Raw genomic sequence first — 13,161 nt, 5'->3', positions numbered from 1 at the left:
AAGGCAAATAGGTACTGACAGTCAGGATGAAGAGGTACAGAGAAGAAAGCAGAACAGAGGTCAATGACAGTGAAATGGGTTGCATTGGGTGGGATCTGCATAAGAATGACAGCTGGATTTGGCACTACGGGAAATTGGCTCTCTACCACATTATTAACCCCTCTAAGGTCTTGTACCAGCCTATAACCCCTCCCACCACTCTTCTTTACAGGAAAGATGGGACTGTTGGCTACACTTGCTGTATGAACTAAAATTCCCTGCTGTAACAAACACTCAATTATGGGATAAACCCCTAATTCTACATCCTGTTTTAATGGGTACTGGGGAATTTTAGGAGCTTGCCTACCACTTCTTAGATTTACCATTACGGGACTTACGTTTGCCATTAATCCAGTGTCCTGTCCATCCTTGGTCCAAAGCGAATCTGGAATTTGGGATAACATTTGATCTACCTGAGATGGATCTTTATCTGAACCAGTAGAGTGATACATTATCCTTTGGGCAGTGTCCAACATATCCCTTACCTCGTGCGCAACTCTCTCAGGGATATCTAGAAATACACCATCAGAGGTACAATATATGACACATCCCATCTTACATAACAAATCCCTTCCCAGTAGGTTAGTAGGAGCCGCTGCTGCCAGGAGGAAAGAATGCCTGGTATGCAATGGCACGATAGTGACCTCTGTGGATTTTGTTAAAGGATAATGTTGCACTTTACCCCCTACACCCAGTGTTGGTACTGTCTCGCTGGTTACCTGTAAATTAAAGGGAGATTTTATCACTGACCTGGTCGCCCCTGTGTCTACAAGAAAAGGATATTTAGTACCAGCTACATCAACCATCATCACCGGTTCTTCCCTAGTACTTCCCGTTAACCTGACTGTAGACTACAGGTATGACCTGACTCCTAGCGTTGACTCTCACCCTCCAATACAGCATTTACAGCTACAATTGGAGCTGGTGACTGCTGGAAATTCCCTGTACTCTGTGTATATCCCTTATGAGGATATCCAGGTACTACCTGGTTAGGGGGTCCTACCCTCTTCACCTTACAGCTCCTGCTTATATGTCCCACTTGGTTGCAGTTGAAGCACCTTCGTGAGTGGGTTGGGTGAAAGGATTGCTGTGTGGGTTGAGCGGAAGGGAAAGATGGTGGGTGTGGGTAAGGATATTGAGGGAAATATGGTGGTTGTGGATAGTATGGGTTTTGTGGCTGTGTGTGATAAGTGGGGTAGGGTTGTGTTTGAGGTGGTGCAGGATTGGTGAGGATGTGCAATTGTGCAGGTGCATGTGTGTCTGTTGGCTGTGATGTTATAGTAATTACTTCTAGAGCTTGAATACTAACAGCCATTAGTTTCTCGCTCTGGGTCTCTCGTTTTTTAAAGATGTTCTTATCGAGTTCAATAGCGGATTCTATGAAGGGGTCTACAGTAACTCCCCTCCAGCCAGGTTGTGAGGTCTGAACTCGGGTCTTTAGACTTTCTTTTAGACCATCCATAAGTACTGTGACGATCATTCCCCTGTGATGAGTGCTATCTTTAATATCCTCTAACCCAGTGTACTGGGTGATAGCCTGCAGAGCTCGGTTACAATAATCCTCTGCAGATTCACTCTTTTTTATGGTGAAAATTTTGCTCCAGTTAACAACTACTGGAAAATATACACCCAACTGAGTTATAATGTGGGAAATGTTACCTTGGTTAATTTCGTCTGTTAAGGGAACATCTCCATCCAATACACAATCCGTGATAAACTTTGTCACATTGGTATTGGGTGTAAGACAAGCCCTTAACACCACTCGCCAATCTTTATTGGTTGGCTCGTGAGCACTACCCAAATTTTTCTAAAATATTTGGCTAATTACTTTTTAGGATCGGGGAAATCATTAATTATGGAATTTAGCTCCGCTCTTGTCCAAGGATATTGCATTGCTACCTCCCATGTGGGCACTACACCGTTCGCATCCATATTCCCATTCGGAACAGTTATTGTTCGGTTGGGATGCAGACCGGCCGCACTGCTACTTTTGACCTTGTTACCTGGCTGGGGATTTAGTCTATTACTGCTACGTATAGGGTTAACAACTTCCTCTATGGGAGCAGTGGATGTTAACACTTCCTGTACTATCACTGGTGGAGATGGCGGCACCACTTGTGCTTGTTGTGATGGAGCATCTAACATGTGTACAGCATGGGAAATGGCAGACATAACGACAGGTTCATCATCTGCATCATAAACATTTTCCTTGTGATTACTCAAGAGAGGGTACATGTTACTTGTTACATTTTTATGGGTTTTTTCAACAACTGTACCTGCATCCCAATCCGCATAGGGTGGTGGTGGTGCGCGTGAACCACTGGCAATACCTTCCGCAATGCTACCTTGCTGCTGGTGCGCGCTATCTCGCGGCGCGCACACACCACAGTTTAGCGCTGCGGGTGTACTCCGGTAACATGCTCGCGACGCTAGTTTGAGCCGCATGCACAGCTTTAAGCCACACATCCCCCTCACGCTGCCATAATTTTAAACACTCGTTATATTTTACCTTTTTCATTGGAGAGCGCACCATACAAATGCTATCTCAGACACTGTTCAATACATCCTTATCAAAGCTGCCAATTCTGGGAAAAGGTCTAACACTCTTCATCGTCATTTTAAACCATACATCACAGTACCTAATTGCATAAGCACCGTACTTAGTATGCATAATATGGCGTGCCGATCCAAGCGGCGCTTCCAACAGCAGCACATCATCTAACATCTCTACCGTTTGCTTGGCCCCCATTCTGGGAGAACCCTAAGCTTTTCAATGGAGATTTAAACTGGTGAAAGACAGTCAAGATACTTTCACTTACCTGCGGACGATATTAACAGGATGCGCCCACAAACCTATGGAAGAATAACCAGGCTGCTTCCACGCACCTGATCCCTTTTTGACTACCTTTCAACTGCTAGCATGTAGGTATTCCAATAACACCCTTTCAGTGATTTCCTCCACCCTTTGCTCAGTTCACAATCACAATTTAGCCAAAACTGTGCGGTTCAATTACAATGCTCAAATAACCCTAACTGATCACTGAATACTGTAATCACACTGGGAGCCGAACCTACAACAAAGACAACAACTACACCTGCCTATGTGTATAGAACGGTATCTACTACCGAGCTACTAGGCCAACCCTTGCGCCTAGCACTTAAGGGTCCTACGATACCCTTAACTAGGGAACATGTTACCCCTACCAACAAATACTCACTGTTACACACCCTTTTCCTGCGCAGAAAAATACACATTTCCCAGACTATGACAACACTGATCAATGTATGTACAACAATGCTATCTATCAATATCACTGTGCACTCTCAACGGCTTTGTTTAAAACACATGGCAGCAATACAGGAAATCCACATACGCTATTGTGCTACTAGTCGCATACACAATAATGCGACTACTACACAACACGTATTATGACTTTACGCTATAGTGCAACTTGGTCGCATACACAATACTGCGACTTCCCCTTTTTAACACAAAAAAACTATTGATGAAGGAAAACAAACTTTTTCCTCCCTCGTCCCCGGATTCTCAATCAGCGCTCCTAAAGCCACAATAACAGGTAGTGGACTCTCAGCAACAAAGTGGTAGCAGATTTCAAAGGCACAATGCGTTCTCCTGCTATGGCGCCTCCACCCGTTTGCTGAGAGATCGCTACCGAGTGCTACCCAACTATCGATTCCTACCTATCTATACCTTCTAAACAATATTCCTTCCTATACCTTCTAAAATTGTCACTGTTCAGCGTAATGAGTCGCACAGTAAATAATTGCTTTCAGACATTGAATGTGGTTCCAAAGCACAAAAAGATATTATTCAATATAAAAACATGGTTACATGCTGTGATCCAAAGACAATTAGCGCAAATAAATAATACAAACCCAAGGTACAGTTGTTACATACGCACGCGCTCTGGGCCGAGATACCGGCATCAGCATTAGAAACCTCCGTCAACAGCACAGCAAGAAGACTCAAGACTGGGGTCAGAGAGCGCACATGGGATAGGCAATACAATAGACAAGTTACAGGGATAGGCAATACAATAGACAAGTTACAGGGATAGGCAATACAATAGACAAGTTTGACATGATTCCATTGGTTCTTCTTAAAGGTGCTTTTGTTACAGGATAGTTCATAGGTCAATTCAAATATACACAAACTGCCTCCAACCGCCCTTTGTGTCCTTTTTACCGCTGCATGCTAATCTAAGATGCGAACATTACAGAGTACATTTTAATGTTTTAACTCTCTATAGTCCATAGTTTGCAGACGCATGTTGCGAACTTCTCACCGATGATACCGGAAATCTGTTGAGACACAGTGGATCAGTACAACACCAAACACAGTCTGCTTACCATGTACTAAACCTTAGATATCAAATAATCTTTATTTCACAACATTAATAATTACTGAATAAACCTTGAATATTACACTTTAATACTAGGGAACCTTTTATGTAAGTGTGCAGTGTGTAAGTATTGGGGATTTTGGAAAAGACGCTAGTTAGCGCTGTGCGACTATGTGTTTTGTGGAATACACCATGGTACGTGTTTTGCGGGGATAATCATTTTATATGCATTAATGACTGTCTGTATTTACATGGTGTGGGAATCGCATGACGCTAAATAATAGCATCGCCGTATGTACTTATAATGGCGAGTTTCACTAAAATGGCGCTGTGCGGCCAGTCCCAAAATGGCGTCTCATTGCCATTTGCAAAATGGCGTCGCCCTGATCTAATTTTAAACTGATCTTGTCTCAGCCAATTATCCGGCTTCGACACTAGTTACATCGATGTTCATTTAATTGATACCTATTATAGGGTGCATAATCAGTGAGCGATGTTTCTCTACAGTATATCCCATAGCTCTAATAATCGGAACACTCAGTAGTGATGTCACAATCCCTTCTCTTTTCTGATTGGAAGACTCACCTTTATCCTGTGATAGGCTTACATGGTATTTAAATCCTGAAGCAGGCGGGCTCTGGCTCCTATGCCTTGAGAAAGCTTGAAGCAAAATGCACGTTGGCATGTAGCTGTGTGCTGTCTAATAATACATATGTTGATTTATGTCTATTTAAGTGTGTGTGGAAATTACATCTCTTTGCGGAAATGCCATCTGTGATATAGTATCCTTTAGACAAATGCAGTCAATGTAGTGAGAGCGTGCAGGATCTGCTACACTGCGAGACTGACCTGTTTTAATTAAGAAACTGTCAGCACGGAGACTACGGGAAGGACTACACAGGAGCTGGGTTTATATTATGATGTATTAGCCAGCATTTAGTAGCCTCCAGAGATTTGTGCAAATAAAAAAGCTATACATGAGAAGGAGAGCTATAGTTAAGCTGGGCCTACACGGCCAGATAAAATGCCTATCAGACCGACAGACATTTTAACTGGCAGCCTGCCAGCCGCAGATGCCCGCGGTATACACTGTAAGATTACTCACAGTGTATTAGCCCCGACATCTGCGCTCCGCCCCCGGGGGAGGAGACATTTCCCTGTTGCTTCCATGGGCAGGAACACCGGAAATGTCTGTCTGTCGGCCGGCTGGGCATACACTGCCCGGTGCGGCCGATAGTTTACCCCATAAATATCGCATCGGACATGCTGAATAATCCGGCATGCCCGACCGAGCAATTTTTAACCCTCGGTCGACCGCACACATGCTACAATTATCGGGGGGTGACCCGCGGATATCGAGCGGATCGCCCCGATAATTGTAGCGTGTATGGCCAGCTTTACGAGTGTAATCTGACATGTTCCTAAGTACTGGATTTATCAGTGAATACGTGGCTGGTATCTATTGAACCACGGTCACTTTAGGTTAAACTAACGTAGTGATCTCCACGTGTGCAGACAGGGAATTTTCCTATATATAATTTTCCCTTGTTCCCAGGATAAGTAGCTGTATGCATATATAGCCCTTATCCGCATGCACTAAATATATATGATCAAACACAGATGCTTAATAAGACACTTTTAGCATGTTTTTGCTACAGAGACCATCATCTTTATAGCCTTTATGTGTGTAGACAGAGAGCTCTATTATATACTATATTTTCCTGACAGCAGGACGAGTGACTGTGCATATATATAAAAGAGACACCTTAGTGTTTGCTACGGAGCATTACAATCTTCATAGCCCCTATCTGCCTATACTCAATATAGGAACAAAGCAACACAGACGCTTAATGACACTTTTAGCATCTTTTTGCTACAGAGAACCATCATCTTTATAGGCTTTATGTGCTTGTATTAAATATTTGACCAAGGAATTCAGAATTGGTTTAACCCTTTTCTGTCTTGGATTAATGCATGGGAACAATGAAGAGTACAAACAGCAGATATAGGACCTCATTCAGAACCGCTTGCTCTGAATGCGGGCGTATTTTTATTTTTTCTCTCCAGCCGCTCGCTAAGCTGTGGGAGACCACCCACAGCTTGTGCGAGTGGCCAGGAGACCGTCGCGATAATCGCGACCATCGGGCTTGCGACGAGACCCTGCGGTAGTGTCTAGCTGCCACAAGCCCGAGTGGACTTCCTGCTCTAATAGAGCAGGAAGTCCACTATTGACATCACTAGTGATGTCAGTAACCCCTCCCGACAAACGCCAGGCGTTCCTAAGGGAACGCCTATGTTTGTCTGGCCACCCCCCTACCCGCCCACAAAACAGGGCGAGCTGTCAATCAACATCGACAGCCGCCCCGTCTTGTAGCGAGCCCCATAGCAACTGAACTTCAGTCACTCAGTGGGGCTCGCGGACACGGCGCGTGCGCAGGGCATTAACATCGAGCCACTTGCGAGCTGCTCTGAATTGGGCCCATAGTCCACCATGTGAAGCTGCCACTTTTTAACTATGTACTATAGCTATAATAAAAGGAATATAAAATAAAAGTATCCTAACAACACAATCATGTGGTACAATTAAATATAAATTATTATTACACTGAAATCCTTGGATATATATGTATTATATATAGCATAATGAGCAAGTATGTAGCCTGGACTGAATGATAAGAGCCAGGCTGGAAGTAACTATATCTCTGACTGACAGTCTCTTTTAACACTTTTGTATCTTAAAACAATGCGGTAAATGTATCAAATGTAAGAAGAGATACACATATATATTTGTTTAAACACACATAGTGACTAAACTATAATAGACTTATAAATAAAGACAGCACACAGCCTTGGTTTTAAATAATTCTTTATTCACTTATAAAATTTATTTTCTTTATCTCTCTGTACTATGATTTTAGATTATATTTCGCTTGATGACCTTATTTAAGGACGTACAATTCTTATACTAAAATACTTCCTTCATATATAAAAATAGAGTAGGCCTGAATACTCTCAGTACCCTTAGGAGCTCATTCAGACCCGCTCGCAAGATGTGATTGCTCGCTGGCAAAAAGGGGCCGGATATTTAAATTAAGCGCTCACACTGCGTCGCGTAAGGATGCCCACTATGTTTTAGCGAGCTATGGCAAAGTGCGCTCGCAAATGTCTGTAGACGCCCCCTTGCCACTTGCAACACACGTCATCTCCAGGAAATGAAGGATTAATCGGCACCATTGAGAGCCATCGGAGCTGCTCGCAGTCCTTGGGGTTGCCTTAGCCTGACGCAAGCACAGCGATCAGCGCTGGCTGAAATACATGCAGGTGACGTGTACAATGACGCTACTTTGCTAATTAGGCACGCCCTTTAAATGGCAAATCTACAAATCTGTCGGTTCCATCTACAATTTGGGCCCATTCGACTTGTGCTGTCGGGGCTTCTTGGGCTGTGCTGCAAGGTGCCTTGGTAGAGAAGATGTGCAGAGCAGCTACCTGGTCATCCATACACACTTTTACAAAAGTTCACCGCTTCCATACATTTGGAGCAAGAGACGTCAGTGTTGGGCGAAAAATACTCAGAGCGCCCGGTTCCGTCGCTGCCTCCCCTCTTAAATTGGCTTGCTTTGGTAGATCCAGTGCCGGACTGGGGCATGAAGGGCCCACAGGGGAATGCAATGGTAGGGGCCCACTGGAGGGAGGGGTGTGGCCAGCTATGGGTGTGGACAACCGAGGGGGGGTGGGCTAGCTACCAGAGGAGCCTTAGTAAAGGAAGAACACTACATGTAACCAGAGCCATATTAAGGATAAAAAAAATACCAATAATGAATCTGGTATTCTAGCTATAGTGTAAACTCAGGTAAGTAATAATGTTTACGTCTAGTCTCCAGAAGGCATAAGGATTAGCAGCTGTAGTTCTCATCACCCTGGGTCTGGATACAGCTGTCAGCATCGTAAAATCTGAAATGCATGTACGGAGAGGGAACACCCATATTTTATTACTGTTACATTAAGGTGCCAGCGCCTGCCTAATTTATTCTGTGGTATCTATACTTTTCAATGGAGAATGCAGGCTCAACTATTTCATAACTCACTGGCTAGGTATTGCTGCCTATACTACACTACCTCACCCATCACAGAGCATTGCAGTGACCGCCATACTATGCAGAGAACATTGCAGTGACCACCATACTATACAGAGAACAATGCATTGATGGCCATATAATGCCGAGAACATTGCAGTGACCATCATATAATGCAGATAATGTCACAATGACCACCATATAATGCAGAGACTGTCGCAGTTCCATCCAAATAATGCAGAGAACATCACAGCGACCACCATATAATGCAGAGTCGCAGTGCCCACCATATAATGCAGTCATACTGCCCACCATATAATGCAGAGTCACAGTGCCCACCATATAATGCAGAGTCACAGTGTCCACCATATAATGCAGTGTCGTAGTGCCCACCATATAATGCAGAGTGTCGCAGTGCCTACCGTATAATGCAGAGAGTGTCATAGTGCCCACCATATAATGCAGAGAGTGTCGCAGTGCCCACCATAAAATGCAGAGAGTGTCGCAGTGCTCACCATATAATGCAGAGTGTGTCGCAGTGCCCACCATATAATGCAGAGTGTCGCAGTGCCCACCATATAATGCAGTGTGTCGCAGTGCTCACCATATAATGCAGTGTGTGTCGCAGTGCCCACCATATAATGCAGTGTGTCGCAGTGCTCACCGTATAATGCAGAGTGTGTCGCAGTGCCCACCATATAATGCAGAGAGTGTCGCAGTCCCCACCATATAATGCAGAGTGTGTCGCAGTGCCACCATATAATGCAGAGTGTGTCGCAGTGCCCACCATATAATGCAGAGAGTGTCGCAGTGCTCACCATATAATGGAGAGAGTGTCGCAGTGCCCACCATATAATGCAGAGAGTGTCGCAGTGCACACCATATAATGCAGAGTGTCACAGTGCCCACCATATAATGCAGAGAGTGTCGCAGTGCTCACCATATAATGTAGAGTGTCGCAGTGCCCACCATATAATGCAGAGAGTGTCACAGTGCCCACCATATAATGCAGAGTGTCGCAGTTCTCACCATATAATGCAGAGAGTGTCGCAGCGCCCACCATATAATGCAGAGTGTCACAGCACCCACCACATAATGCATAGAGTGTTGCAGTGCCCACCATATAATGGAGAGAGTGTCGCAGTGCTCACCATATAATGTAGTGTGTCGCAGTGCCCACCATATAATGCAGAGAGTGTCGCAGTGCCCACCATATAATGCAGAGTGTGTCGCAGTGCCCACCATATAATGTAGAGTGTCGCAGTGCCCACCATATAATGCATAGAGTGTCACAGTGCTCACCATATAATGCAGTGTGTGTCACAGTGCCCACCATATAATGCAGAGTGTCGCCATGCCCACCATATAATGCAGTGTGTCGCAGTGCCCACCATATAATGTAGCGTTGCAGTGCCCACCATATAATGTAGAGAGTGTCGCAGTGCCCACCACATAATGCAGTGTCGCAGTGCTCACCATAAAATGCAGTGTCGCAGTGCCCACCATATAATGTAGCGTTGCAGTGCCCACAATATAATGCAGAGTGTCACAGTGCCCACCATATAATGTAGAGAGTGTCGCAGTGCCCACCACATAATGCAGTGTCGCAGTTCTCACCATACAATGCAGTGTCTCAGTGCTCACCATAAAATGCAGTGTCGCAGTGCCCACCAAATAATGCAGTGTCGCAGTTCTCACCATACAATGCAGTGTCGCAGTGCTCACCATATAATGCAGTGTCGCAGTTCTCACCATATAATGCATAGAGTGTCGCAGTGCTCACCATATAATGCAGAATGTGTCGCAGTGCTCACCATATAATGGAGAGTGTCGCAGTGCTCACCATATAATGCAGAGTGTGTCGCAGTGCCCACCATAGAATGCAGAGTGTCACAGTGCCCACCATAGAATGCAGTGTCGCAGTGCCCACCATATAATGTAGATAGTGTCACAGTGCTCACCATATAATGCAGAGTCGCAGTGCTCACCATATAATGCAGAGTGTCGCAGTGCCCGCTATATAATGCAGTGTGTCACAGTGCCCGCCATATAATGCAGTGTGTCGCAGTGCCCACCATATAATGCAGAGTGTCACAGTGCCCACCATATAATGCAGTGTGTCGCAGTGCCCACCATATAATGCAGTGTGTCGCAGTGCCCACCATATAATGCAGAGTGTCACAGTGCTCACCATATAATGCAGGATCGCAGTGTCCACCATATAATGCAGGGTCGCAGTGCCCACCATATAATGCGGAGTGTTGCAGTGCCCCCCATACAATGCAGAGAGTGTTGCAGTGCCCACCATATAATGCGGAGTGTTGCAGTGCCCCCTATACAATGCAGAGAGTGTTGCAGTGGCCACCATATAATGCAGAGTTGCAGTGCTCACCATATAATGCAGGGTCGCAGAGCCCGCCATATAATGCAGGATCGCAGTGCCCACCATATAATGCAGGGTCGCAGTGCCCACCATATAATGCGGAGTGTTGCAGTGCTCACCATATAATGCAGAGTCGCAGTGCCCACCATATAATGCAGAGTGTGTCGCAGTGCTCACCATATAATGCAGAGTGTTCGCAGTGCCCACCATATAATGCAGTGTGTCGCAGTGCCCACCATATAATGCAGTGTGTCGCAGTGCTCACCATATAATGCAGAGTGTGTCGCAGTGCCCACCATATAATGCAGAGAGTGTCGCAGTGCCCACCATATAATGCAGAGAGTGTCGCAGTGCCCACCATATAATGCAGAGTGTGTTGCAGTGCCCACCATATAATGCAGAGAGTGTCGCAGTGCCCACCATATAATGCAGAGTGTCGCAGTGCCCACCATATAATGCAGAGTGTGTCGCAGTGCCCACCATATAATGCAGAGTGTCCCAGTGCCCACCATATAATGCAGAGTGTCACAGTGCCCACCATATAATGCAGTGTGTCGCAGTGCCCACCATATAATGCAGTGTGTCGCAGTGCCCACCATATAATGCAGAGTGTCACAGTGCCCACCATAGAATGCAGTGTGTCGCAGTGCCCACCATATAATGCGGTGTTGCAGTGCCCCCCATACAATGCAGAGAGTGTTGCAGTGCCCCCTATACAATGCAGAGAGTGTTGCAGTGGCCACCATATAATGCAGAGTCGCAGTGCTCACCATATAATGCAGGGTCGCCGAGCCCGCCATATAATGCAGGATCGCAGTGCCCACCATATAATGCAGGGTCGCAGTGCCCACCATATAATGCGGAGTGTTGCAGTGCTCACCATATAATGCAGAGTCGCAGTGCTCACCATATAATGCAGAGTGTGTCGCAGTGCCCACCATATAATGCAGAGTGTCGCAGTGCCCACCATATAATGCAGAGTGTGTCGCAGTGCCCACCATATAATGCAGAGAGTGTCGCAGTGCCCACCATATAATGCAGAGTGTGTTGCAGTGCCCACCATATAATGCAGAGTGTGTCGCAGTGCCCACCATATAATGCAGAGTGTCCCAGTGCTCACCATATAATGCAGTGTGTCGCAGTGCCCACCATATAATGCAGAGTGTCACAGTGCCCACCATAGAATGCAGTGTGTCGCAGTGCCCACCATATAATGTAGATAGTGTCACAGTGCCCACCATATAATGCAGAGTGTCGCAGTGCTCGCCATATAATGCAGTGTGTCGCAGTGCTCACCATATAATGCAGTGTGTCGCAGTGCCCACCATATAATGCAGAGTGTCACAGTGCCCACCATATAATGCAGTGTCGCAGTGCCCACCATATAATGCTATAATGCAGTGTGTTGCAGTGCCCACCATATAATGCAGAGTGTCACAGTGCTCACCATATAATGCAGGGTCGCAGTGCCCACCATATAATGTAGAGAGTGTCACAGTGCTCACCATATAATGCAGGGTCGCAGTGCCCACCATATAATGCGGAGTGTTGCAGTGCCCCCCATACAATGCAGAGAGTGTTGCAGTGCCCACCATATAATGTGGAGTGTTGCATTGCCCCCTATACAATGCAGAGAGTGTTGCAGTGCCCACCATATAATGCAGAGTCGCAGTGCTCACCATATAATGCAGAGTGTCACAGTGCCCACCATAGAATGCAGTGTGTCGCAGTGCCCACCATATAATGTAGATAGTGTCACAGTGCCCACCATATAATGCAGAGTGTCGCAGTGCTCGCCATATAATGCAGTGTGTCGCAGTGCTCACCATATAATGCAGTGTGTCGCAGTGCCCACCATATAATGCAGAGTGTCACAGTGCCCACCATATAATGCAGTGTCGCAGTGCCCACCATATAATGCTATAATGCAGTGTGTCGCAGTGCCCACCATATAATGCAGAGTGTCACAGTGCTCACCATATAATGCAGGGTCGCAGTGCCCACCATATAATGTAGAGAGTGTCACAGTGCTCACCATATAATGCAGGGTCGCAGTGCCCACCATATAATGCGGAGTGTTGCAGTGCCCCCCATACAATGCAGAGAGTGTTGCAGTGCCCACCATATAATGTGGTGTGTTGCATTGCCCCCTATACAATGCAGAGAGTGTTGCAGTGCCCACCATATAATGCAGAGTCGCAGTGCTCACCATATAATGCAGGGTCGCAGAGCCCACCATATAATGCAGGATCGCAGTGCCCACCATATAATGAGGAGTGTTGCAGTGCTCACCATATAA

This window comes from Taudactylus pleione, unplaced genomic scaffold (genome assembly GCF_031769625.1).
Source record: "Taudactylus pleione unplaced genomic scaffold, aTauple2 ptg000689l, whole genome shotgun sequence".
Lineage (NCBI taxonomy): Eukaryota > Metazoa > Chordata > Amphibia > Anura > Myobatrachidae > Taudactylus > Taudactylus pleione.
This window is presented reverse-complemented; position numbering follows the sequence as displayed.